We start from the raw sequence: 13,266 nt of genomic DNA on the forward strand, positions 1-13,266 counted from the left end.
TATATGACAAGCCCACAGCTGACATCATACTGAACAGTGAAAGGCTGAAAGCTTTTCCTATAAGATCAGGAATAAGACAAAGATGCCCACTCTCACTACTTTTACTCAACATAGTACTGGAAGTCCTAGCCAGAGCAATTAGGCAAGAGAATAAAAATAAAAGGTATCCAAATTGGAAAGAAAGAAATAAAATTGTCTCTATATGCAGACATGATATATAGAAAAAGTTAAGTACTCACTCCACTAAAATTTTGTTAAAACTAATCAACAAATTCAGCAAAGTTGCAGGATACAAAATCAACATGCAAAAATCTGTTGATTTTAATGATTTAATGAACTACCAGAAAAATAAATTAAGAAAACACCTCCATTTATAATAGCATCAAAAAGAATAAAATGTGTAGGAATAAATTTAACCAAGGAGTGAAACAACTGCACATGAAAACTGTAAGACACTGATGAAAGAAATTGAGGAAGACACAAATAAATAGAAATTCCACACTCATGGAGTGGAGGAATTGATACTGTTAAAATGTCCACACTACCCAAAGCAAGGTACAGATTCAACACAATCCCTATCAACATTCCAATGGCATTTTTCATAGAAATAAAACAAACAAAATTTGTAAGGAAGCACAACAGAACCCAAATACCAAAACAATCATAAGAAAGAAGAACAAAACGTGAGGCATCATGCTCCCTGATTGCAAACTGCACTAAAGAAACCAGTAAGGTACTGACATAAAAACAGACACACAGATCAATAGAAGAAAGTAGAGAAGCCAGAAGTAAACCCACACATACATGGTCAATTAATTTAGAGAAAAAGGGCCAATATACAATGGGGAAAGGACTGTCTCCTCATAATGATACTGGGAAAACTGGAAAGCTACATGCAAAAGAATGAAACTGGACCTCTATCTTACACCACACACAAAAAAATCAACTCAAAATGGAATAAAGGCTTAAACCTAAGATATGAAATCATAAAACTCCTGGAAGAAAGTATAGGGGGTAAGCTACCTCACACCAGTCCTGGCAATGAATTTTTTATATATAACACCAAAAGCAAAAGGCAACAAATGAAAAAAATCAACAAGTGGGACATCAAACTAAAAATCTTCTGCACAGAAGAAACCAGCAACAAAATAAAAAGGCAACTAGTGGAATGGGAGAAATTATTGCAAAATATGTATCTGTTAAGGGGTTACTATCCAAAATATATAAAGAACCCAAAAATTCAATACAAAAAAATTAAAAATGGGTAGAGGATCTGAATAGATATTTTTCCAAAGAAAACATACAAATGGTCATCAGCTACATGAAAAAATATTCAACATCACTAATCATCAGGGAAATGCAAATCAAAACCACAATGAAATACCACCTCACACCTGTTAGAGTGGCCATAATCAAAAAGACAAGAAGTAACAAGTGTTGGCAAGGATGTGGAGAAAAGGCAACCCCTGTGTATTGTTGGCAGAAATGTAAATTGGTACAGCTACTATGGAAAACAATATTAAAATTCCTCAAAAAATTAAAAATACAACTACCATCTGATCCAGCAATTCTATTGCTGGGTATATATTCAAAGAAAATGAAAAGAGTATAACAGATATATCTGCACTCATATGTTCATTGCAGCATTACTCATAATAGTTAAGATATGAAAACAACTTAAATGCTCCTCAATGAATAAAACGATAAAGATGTAACATGTGTGTATATGTATATGTGTATGTATATGTACATACGTAGACTGTAGAATCTATGTAGAATTATATGTAGAATCTAAAAAAAAAAAAAAAAGGCAAACCCATAGAAACAGAGAGTAGAAAAATGGTAGCCAGGGGCCTAGGGGTGGGGAGTTATGGGGATTAGGGAGAGGTTGCTAAAAAACACAAACTTTCATTTGTAAGGTGAACAAGGTCTGAGGGTCTAATATATAACATGATGACTGTAATTGATAACACTGTTATCAAATTATTGAAATTTTCTAAGAGAACAGAACTTAACTGTTCATGTATGTATGTATATACGTATGTGATGTGATAGATGGGTTAATTATCTAGACAGGAGGAATCCTTTCATAATGTATACACACATCAGCTCATCACAATGTACACTTTAAATATCATACAACTTTGTCAATTATACCTCAGTAAAGCTGAAAAAGACTGACTTCTTTCTGTTAGCAATATGCATTTAAGTGTCTTCCATATATTTTTGTGACAATAGCTTATTTCCTTTTATCGGCCAATAATATTCCATTGTTTAGATGTACCCAGTTTGTTTTATCCATTCACCTATTGAAGGAAATTTTGGTTGCTTCCAAGTTCAGGTATATGAATAAAGTTACTATAAATATTTATGAGTCAGATTTAAGTGGATATAGGTTCTCAATTCATTTGACTAAGTAACAAGGAGTGCAATCGCTGGATTCCATGGTAAGAGGATACCTAGATCTGAAAGAAACTGCCAAAAAGTCTTCCAAAGTAACTGTACAATTTTGCATTTCTATGAGCAAAAAATGAGAGTTCCTGTTGCTCCATATCCTTACCAGTATTTGCTCTTTTCATTGTTCTGGATTTTAGCTACTCAAATAGGAGTATCATAGTACCTCATTGTTTTAATTTCTAATCTTGTAATGACATATGATGTTAAGCATCTTTGCATATACTTATTCATTATCTATATATTTTATTTGATGAGATATCCATTCAAATATTGGGAACATTTTTTAAAAGATATTTTTAAGTAATTTCTATACCCAATATGGGGCTCGAATCCACAACCCTGAGATCAAGGCTCTCATGTGCTACCTACTGAGTCAACCAGGAGTCCCTCTTGTGTTTGTTTTCTTACTGTTGAGTTTTAAGAGCTCTTTATATATTTGGGTACAAAACCTTTAACAGATATGTTGTTTGCAAATATTTTTTCCCATGCTGCCTTTTCATTCTCTTAAAAGTGAGTCTTGCAGAGCATAAGTGTTTAATCTTAATGAAGGGCATTTTTTTTTTTCATGGATCATGAATCATGCTTTTGGTGTTGCATCTAAAATGTCATCACCAAACTCAAGACCACCTAGAATTTCTCCTGTTACCTTCTAGAAGTTTTTATAGCTTTGCACTTTACATTTAGATCTATGATCCATTGTTATGGGGTTATTTTCTTGAAATATGTAAGGTCTATGTTTAGGTTTATTATTATTGTTGTTCATATGGATGTCCACAGAAGTCCCACTATCATTTGTTGAAAAGACAATTCTTTCTCCATTGAATTGTCTTTGTTTCTTTGCCAAAGATCAGTTGACTTTATTTGTTTATTTCTGGGCTTTCTTTTCTGTTCCATTGATAAGTTTTGTCTACTCTTTCCTGAGTAGCACATTGTTTTGATTATTATGCCTATATATTAGGTCCTGAAGTTCAGTAGTATCAGCCATCCAACTTTGTTCTTCTTTTTCTTCAATACTGTGCTATTCTTGGTCTTCTGCATTTTCACATAAACCTTATAATCAGTTTATCAATATTCATAAGATAACTTGCTGGGGTCTTGATTTAGGTTACATTAAATCTATGTATCAAGTTGGAAAGAACCAACATCTTAATAATACTGAATTTTCCTACCAAAAAATATGAAATATCTATTTATTTATATCTTCTATGATTTCTTTCATCCAACTTTTATAGTTTTCCTCATATATATCTTATACATATTTTGTAAATGACCATGCATTTCATTTTGGGGAGTGATAATGTAAATGGAATTATATTTTAAATTTTAAATTCCAATTCCTTATTGCTGGTATGTAAGAAAGCAACTGACTTGCATACATTAACTTTTATCCCACAATCTTGTTGTGATCATTTATTAGTTCCAACAGGGTTTTTGTTGTTGTTGATTATTTGGGATTTTCTAAATATGCAATAATGTCATCTGTGAACAAAAAGTTTTATTTCTTCCTTCCAAAGCTGTACACCTTTCATTCCCTTTTGTCTTATGGCATTAGCTAGAACTTCTAGTACATGTAGAATAGGATGGTGTGAGGGGACATTTTCTATTATTCTTCATTTTTGGGGGAAATCATCTAGTTTCTCACCATTAAGCGTGATGTTAGCTATAGCATTTTTGCAGATCTTCTTTATCAAGTTTCACTCTGTTGTTAGTTTGCTGAGAGTTTTTATCATGAATAGGTTTTGGATTTGTCAAATAGTTTTTCTGCATCTATTGATATGATCATAAGATTTTTCTTCTTTAGTCTATTGATGTGACAGGTTAGTTGATTTGTAAATGTTGAACCATCCTCACATAGCTGGAATAAATACCATTGGGCATGGCATATAATTATGCGATATAATTATGTACATTACTAGATTCAATTTGCTCATACTTTTTTGAGAATGTTTGCATTTATGTTCATAAGAAATATTGGTCTGTTCATTTTTTATAATGTCTTTGTCTGGTTTTGGTATTGGTGGTAATTGGTGGTATTGGTATTGGCTTCATAGAATCAGGAGGTAATCAATCCCTCTGCTTCTTTTGTGGAAGAGATTGAAGAGAGTTAGTATAATGTTTTCCTTAAATATTTGGTATTCACCAAATGAGTATACTGAGTATACTTCTTTCTGTTTTTCAATATTATTTACTACTGATTCATTTTCTTTAATAGATTTAGGCCTATTTGAATTATGCATTTCTCCTCATGTGGGTTTTGGTAAATCATGTCTTTCAGGGAACTGATCCATTTCACCTAATTATCAATTTGTGGGCATAGAGTTGTTATAATATCCCTTTACTATCTTTTTAATGTCCATGGGATTGGTAGTGATGACTACTCTTTCATTTCTAATTTTTTTTTCTTAGTCTGGCTATAGGTTTATCAATTTTATGTATCTTTCCAAAGAACTACCTTTTGCTTTCACTAATTTTCTGTATTAGTGTCCTGTTTTAAATTTTATTGACTTTAGCTTTTATTATTTTTCTTCTGCTTACTTTGCATTTAATTTTTTTTCTAGTTTCCTAAGGTTGAAGCTTAGATTATTTAGATCTTCCTTCTGTTCTAACATACACATTCTCTGTGACATATTTCCCTCCTTTACCACTGTTTTTGCTATATCCAATAATTTTGATAAATTGTTTTCATTTTCACTTAATTTTTTTTAACATTTTTATTCATTTTTGAGAGATAGAGTACGAACAGGGAGGAGCAGAGAGAGGGAGACGCAGGATCCGAAGCAGGCTCCAGACTCTGACCTGTCAGCACAGAGCCCGACATGGTCTTGAACCCACTGACTGAGAGATCATGACCTGAGCTGAAGCTGGATGCTTAACTGACTGAGCCACCCAGGTGTCCCTCATTTTCACTGAACTCAAAAAATTTTTAAGTTTTTCTTGAGACCTCTTCTTTGACCTACTTGTTATTTAGAAGTGTGTTGAATAATCTCCAAATATTTGGGAATTTCTTCAGCTATCTTTCTGTTATGGATTTTTAGTTAAATTCCATTGTAGTCTGAAGGTATACTTTGTAGGATTTCTATTTGTTTATATATGTGAAAACATGTTTTATAGCCTAAAATGTGATCTATCTTGGTGACTGTTCCATGTAAGCTTTAAAAGAATGTATTCTGCTGTTGTTCTATAAATGTCAACTAGATTCAGTTCATTAAAGGTGCTGTTCAGTTCAAGATGTAATAATGGATTTCTGTTTCTCCTTGCAATTCTATCAGTTTTTGCTTCATATATTTGACACTTATTAGATGCACATACATTAAGGATTGTCATATCTTCTTGGAAAACTGACCTATTCAGCATTATGTAAAAACTGTCTATTCCTGATAATTGTTCTTAACGTCTGCTTTGTCTGAAATTAATATAGCTATTCTAGCTTTCTTTTGATTAGTGTCAATATATCTTTCTCCATCCCTTTAGTTTTAATCTGTCTTTAAAGTGGGTTTATTCTAAATAATATACAATTGGTCTTGTTTTATTTTTATGTACTCTGACAGGCTGTCTTTTAATTGGTGTATTTAGACCATTAACATTTAAAATGATAGTTGAATATCCACCATATTTGTAAATGTCTTCTATTCATCACCCTTGTTCCACTTTTTTGTCTTTGTCTTCCACTTTTTCTACCTTTTATAGTTTTAATTAAGCATTTTATGATTCTATTTTATTTCCTCTTAGCTTATCAATTACAATTCTAAAAAACATTAGTGGTTGACCTAAAATTTACAATATACATGTGCAACTAATCTAACTCCATTTTCAAATAATAATATACCACTTCATAGGTAATGCAGACAGATACCTTATGAAAGAGCATTCTCAATTCCTTCCTCCCACTTCTTAGTTCATTGTTGTCACTCATTTTACTTGGCTATAAGCTCTAATCACCCAATTCATTGTTGCCTCACTGTTTTCTATTAGAGCAATTAAAAATAAGAAAAATAAAAAATTTGGGGGCGCCTGGGTGGCTCAGTTGGTTAAGCGTTTGACTGGCTCAGGTCATGATCTCGTGGTTCGTGAGTTTGAGCCTCACGTCGGGCTCTGTGCCGATGGCTTGGAGACTGGAGCCTGCTTTGAATTCTCTCACTCTCTCTCTACCCTCCCCCACTCATGCTCTCTCTCTCTCCTTCAAAAATAAAAATTAAAAAAATTTTTTAAAGAAAAAAGAAAAATAAAAAATTTTATTTTACCTTCATTTATCCCTTGTCTAATGCTCTTGTGTACATCCAAGTTTTTGACCCAGATCATTTTCCTTTTCTCTGAAATACTACTTTTGACATTTCTTCCAAAGCAGGTCTACTGGTAAGATACCCTCAATTTTCGTTTTTCTGAGAAAGTACTTCTCCTTCACTTTGGGGGAAAATTGCACGAAGTACAGAATTCTAGGTGGGTGAGGTTTTTTCTTTCAATACTCTCTTCTTGCTTTCAGGCTCCTGAAAAGAAGTCTGATGTGGTTTATATTTTTGTTTTTTTGTATAGGTAGTTTGGTTTTTATTCACATTTTTCCCCTCTGTTTTCATTCAAGATTTTTTTGTTTCTTGATCTTTTTTAAATTTTCTTTTGCAGTTCATTATACTTCTAGCTGTAGATATTCTTGTATTTATACTGGTTGGTGCTCTCTGAGCTTCCTCAATCTGTAGTTTGGTATCGGTCATTAATTCTGGAAAATTCTCAGCCATTATTCATATATTATTAAAATATTTTCTTCTGTTTCTTTACTTCTTTTTCTCATTCAAGTCATTTCCTTACAGGCATTTTACACCTTTTCTAACTGAACCTGAGTTCTTGGATATTTTGTTCTAGTTTTTAAAATTTTCTTTCTCATTATTTTTGCTTTTCAGTTTTAAAAGTTTCTATGGACATACCTTCATGTTCACTGATTCTTTCCTCATCTATGTCCAGTCTGACACTTTTAGACTTCAGTCTCCAGAACTATGAGACAGTCAATTTCTATTGTTTTAAGGCACTCAGCTAGTGGTAATTTATTATGATGGTCCTTGGCAACAAATACAGTAATACTACATTGATTTTCATCTTGATTCGTTCTTCATTCGTTCGTTCTCAATTGGTCATAGTGCATAATCCTTCTAAAATGTTTCTGAATTGGGTTTGCTAATATTTTGTTGTGAATTATAGCATAGTATTCATAGTATTCATAAGGTATATTGGTCTGTAGTTTTCTTATGATGTTTTTGGCATTAGAAAAATACTTCATAGAATGAGTGAAGAAATGCTATCTCCTATTTTTTGGAATAGTTTCAGAAGAATTAATGTTAACTCTTAGCATTTACTGTTGAAGCCATCTGATCTTAAGCTTTTTTGTTGAGACTTTGATTACTGATTCAATCTTTCACTTTTTTGTTATAGCTCTATTTAGATTTATTTCTTCTTCAATAAGTTTTGATAATTTGACTCTAGGAACTTGATCATTTCATCTAGGATGGCTTATTTGTTGGCACATGATTGTATTCTCTCATAATCATTTTTATTTCTGTAAGATTAGTAGTATTGCCTCCAATTTAATTTCTTACTTTAGTAATTTGAGTCTTCTCTCATTTTTTCTTGGTCAGTCTAGCTAAAAGTTGGTCAATTTTGCTGATCATTTCAAGAATGAGCCTTTCGTTTCATTGATTCTCTGTTGTTTTTCTGTTCTTGGTTTATCTTTACTCTAGCCTTAATTTCCTTCTTTCTATTACCTTTGAGCTTAGTTTTCTTTTTCAGCTCTTCAAAGTCCTGCTTTTTGATTTGACATCTTTTTTTTTTTTTTTTTTTTTTTTTTTTTTAATGTAGGCATTTACAGCTACAAATTTCCCTGTGAGTACTGACTTCCTTATACCCAATAAGTTTTGTTATGGTGTGTTTTGTTTTCATTCATCTTCAGGTATTTTTAAATTTCCCTAGTGATTTCTTTTTTGGTCTACTTGCTGCTTAAGAGTGTGTTGGTTTATTTCTACATATTTACAAATTTTTCAGTTTCCTTTATGTTACTGATTTCTAATTTCATTTCACTGTGATCAGAGAAAATACTGTGTGAGTTCAACTTTTCAAATTTATTCAGATATGATTTGTGGTCTAACATATAGTCTATGCTATAATGTCCCATGTGCACTTGAGAAGTATATGTATTCTGTTGTTGGAGTCTTCTATATTTCTGTGATGTCTAGTTGGTGTATAGAGTTTATTCAAGTCTTCTGTTTCCTTGTCTATATATATTAACTCTATTATTAAAAGTGAGTGTTAACATCTCCAACTATTATTGTATTATCTTTTTTTCTAGTTGTGTTTTTTTTAAATATGAAATTTATTGTCAAATTGGTTTCCACACAACACTCAGTGCTCATCCCAACAGGTGACCTCCTCAATGCCCATCACCCACTTTGCCCTCCCTCCCACCCCCCATCAACCCTCAGTTTATTCTCCGTTTATTATTGTATTATCTATTTCTCCCTTCAATTCTTTCAGTTTTTGCTTCATGTATTTCAGGGCTCTCTTGTTAGATGCATGTTTACTATTGTCCCATCTTCTTGATGGACTGATCCTTTTACCATTATATAATGTCCTACTCGGATATGTAAATTCATGTTTGTAGGGTGTTTGAGAGATTTGGCGATTGATCGAGAAAAAAGTGATATAACCATGAGGAGTTAACACACAGTAAGTTTTACTGGGTGGCACTAGGACAGGGTTTTCTGAGTGACAAAGTCCCTCACAACATGAGACTATCCAGAGGTCACAGGGAGGGGCCCACCATCAAGAAGGGGAGCACAAGGAAACTCCTGGCAGAGAAGGGGACTGAAGAGACAGCTTACATATGTAGGTGATACTGCTCAGCAACACGGTGGGAGTCTCCAAGTGAGAGAATTCTGGAAAGCCACAGTAGTTTCGGATCTGTTAACTGCAAGGCCCTCTCTTATTAGGCAACAACTAATGTGGTCAGTTTTGCAGAGTACACAAAAGAAGCAAGTTCAAAATGACTAAGAATCTGCTTGTTTAGGCTATTTTTTAAATAACTGTATGTGTTAACATTTGAGGTTGACACTGATGGGCTCATAGGTCTCTGCCTGTAGTAAAGAAATAAAGTAGGAGCCAATTCACAGAGACCATATTTGGCTCATTTATATATTACTGTCTTTTGTATTTTGGAAAATTTGTAGCCGTGATTTCTTCAAATATACTTTTTGCACCTTTCTCTCTTTCTAGGATTCCTATTACACATATGTTGCTATGCTTGATAGTGCCCTACAGATCTCTTACACCCTGTTCATTTCTCTTCATTCCTTTCCCCTTCCACTCTTCAGGCTGAATCACCTTAATTAGCCAATCTTCAAGTTCACTAGCTCTTCTACTTGTCCAAATCTGCCGTTGTACCTTTCCAGTGAGTTTCTCATTTATTATTGTACTCTTCAACTCCAGTGTTTCTTTCCAGTTCTTTTTATTATTTGTTGATAACCCCTATATGGCATTGTTCTCATGGTTTCTATTAGCAATTTAAGCATATTTGCAATTATTGATTTAAAGTTTCTATTTAATAAGTCCAATTTCTGGGCTTCCTTATGGATAGTTCATTATTTTTCTTCCCCTATATACAGGCCATACTTTTTTGTTTCTTGGCATGCCTTGAAATTTTTTACTGAAAACTGAACATTTCAAGTATTATAATGTGAAAACTCTGGAAATCATATTTTCTCCCCTCCTCAGAGTTTGTTGTCACTGCTTTAGTTGTTGCTGTAATTTTAAAATGACTTTTCTGCACGAATTTTGTAAAGTTTTGTGTTGTTTGTTGTATGTGGCCACTGAAGTCTCTATTGCATTAGTTTAGTGATCAGCAAGTGATTCATCAGAAATTTTCTGAAATGTCAAGACTCAGCTGTCTTTTCTTGAATAATTGCTCACCTGGTTGTTATAAGTCTTCGGGTCCAGAGTCCAATACAGTTAATTCTGATAATCCTTGTCAAATTTATTGGCTGTTTTTTGTGGGGAGATTGGCTTTCGGCATTTCCTATCCACAATTTTCTCTGGTATTAGTATTCCACTGTATTCTACTTTTATGTAAGAAAGAGGATGAAGATTATACCAACCTACGTATCTATACCTCCTATGTAAAGAAAAAAAGGAAAAACAAACTATAAAAGGTAAATGGTTCCTAGTGGGAAAAAGAGGAAACAGGAACAAAAGACAGATTTCTTTAAATACACGTTATTTTGTAGATTTTACTTTGGATCCATATATTTACATAATTATTAAAAAATTAAAATATTAGGGCACCTGGGCGGCTCAGTTAGTTCAGTGTCTAACTCTTGAATTTGGCTCAGCTCATGATCTCACAGTTCATGAGTTTGAATCCTGCAGCAGACTCCATGCTGACAGTACAAAGCCTGCTTGGGATCTCTCCCACCCTCTCTTTGTCCCTCCTCTGCTCATGCTCTCTCTCTCTCTCTCTCTCTCTCTCTCTCAAAATAAATACATAAAACAAAGTTTTTTTAGAAATTAAAATATTTAAAAAAAATTACCTAAACAAATTATTCCTAGAGTCATAAACTTGCCCACATCTAATTAACATTTATGTGAAGTTGAGACTTTAGATACTCTACAAGTGCTACAATATTAACTATTATGCTAAACTACATAGTATTAAGAGACATAACATAGGTAAAACACCTAGAAAATCAATAAAAAATTAGTTCCCTTTCACCAACACCTTACTTGGGGAGACAAAACATAATTCTTTTGCCATCTTTTTTCTCAGCTCATATACAGGGCTCATTTTGTCTAATTACTGAAAACTGAATAAACCAAGGTTAGGAGTATAAACATTTGACCACAAGGTTACTTTTTGAATAATGATGAGGAAAATAAATGTCTATTAGAATAGTTACGTTAGTCTTACATTTTCCTTACAAAAATAAAGATTTAATGAACAGATTTATTAGTTTTGATTACATAAAGAAACAAATATATCCCTTACCCCCAACATGGACACCCTACAGGTACTTCAATAAAACGATCCTCAAAACTAAAAAATCTCCTACTCCTATTTTCTGTTAACACCACCACTCATCCATTCATATCAGATGTATCCTTTACACCAGCGTTCCACATCCTATTTGGTCAAAACCTCTTGACCATTTTGCTTCTCTAAACAGTATCTTGAATCCAATGGCCAATCTTCATTCCCACTGTCACTGCCTCAGTTTGCATCTGTATTTCCTACTTGGAGTAACCAAATGGTCAAACTAGTCTTTCCTGCCTCAATATTATCTTTTGTAACATCTAATTTTCCATTATGCTTCTAGTGTTTTTATTAAAAATAAATTCAATAATGTATTTAATCTTATCAGTTTATTCAATAATTGCTTTTTTATATCAATTATTCAGTTGCTTCCTATCATCTACAATGGTTTTCAAAATACATTCTTAAAAGATTCAAGACTAAGGGGCGCCTGGGTGGCTCAGTCAGTTAAGCATCCAACTTTGACTTAGGTCATGATCTCATGGTTTGTGAGTTCAAGCCCCGTGTCAGGCTCTGTGCTGACAGGTCAGAACCTGGAGGTTGCTTCAGATTCTGTGTCTCCCTCTCTCTCTGTTCCTCCCCCACTCATGCTGTCTCTCTCTCTCAAAAATAAATAAACATTTAAAAAATAAAAAGATTCAAGACTCAACAGGAACACCTAAGGGTGATAAAGCAGAAGGTAGATGGATAAGGTTCTCTTCTCATTCCTATTCTTCAACCTTTAATCACAGTTGCTCAGTTTGTCTATAGGATTAGAAATGTTGTTTCATGCCTTTACTCTTTGAACAGCTATTTCTCCCACCTGTAGTGCTATTCTCTCCATGCCTCAGAAAACCTCTGAGACACTGTAAAAGATGACAAAGATATAGGAAGGCCACAGGCAGTTTCTTGTTTCCCTCTCTGTTATTATAGTACTTTGTATACTTTGCTATTAATAACTTCTACCACACTTTTCATCACTAACACCTGTGCTCTTGGATTAATAACTTCTCTGACCTTGTTTTCTTCATCTATAAAATGAGGATAGCAAGTACAAATATCTAACTCTCAGGGATGTTGGAAGGTTAAATGTGGTAATACATGAAAGGGCTTAGAAGAATGCCTGGACATTAGGTTTATTCAAATGTTAAATATGATTGTTATTACAAGTAATAACAGTACTACCACTACTCATCTATGTGGGTCTATTAAACTGAGCTTTAAAGGGTTATTTTTGCACCCCTAGCACACAGCTTCACATAACAACTCAATATTGGAAGGAATTAATGTATATTTTATAATATGCAATGAATATGGTCAATTATTTGTTATTATCCTCAGGTTAAAATTTTCATTCCGTGGTGCCTTCAGCTACTTCTTTTTGCAAGAGTTATTATTTAATGTGAAATCTCTAAATTGTTTAGAGTATGCTTTTTTCAGAAAATTAGAATTAAAAGTTTATTTAATATCTTAGAAGTGAGAGGCAAGTTCCTTCTATATAATATATTTCAATAAACTTAAGTAACTGACTGTGATGGTTAATGGTATGTATCAATTTGGCAAGGCTAAGGAGCCTAGATATGTGGTCAAACATTATTTTGGATGTTTCTTTGAGAGTGTTTTTGGATTAGATTAACATTTAAACCTGCAGACTTTGAGTAAAGTAGTTTGCATTCCTTAAAGTGAATCAGTCTATGTATGCAGTTAGTTCAAGTCCTGTTTAGAACAAAAGACTGAGCTCCCCAGAGCAAGAGAGAATTCTGCACCAA

The sequence above is a fragment of the Leopardus geoffroyi genome, chromosome A1, assembly GCF_018350155.1.
Source record: "Leopardus geoffroyi isolate Oge1 chromosome A1, O.geoffroyi_Oge1_pat1.0, whole genome shotgun sequence".
NCBI classification, from domain to species: Eukaryota; Metazoa; Chordata; class Mammalia; order Carnivora; family Felidae; genus Leopardus; species Leopardus geoffroyi.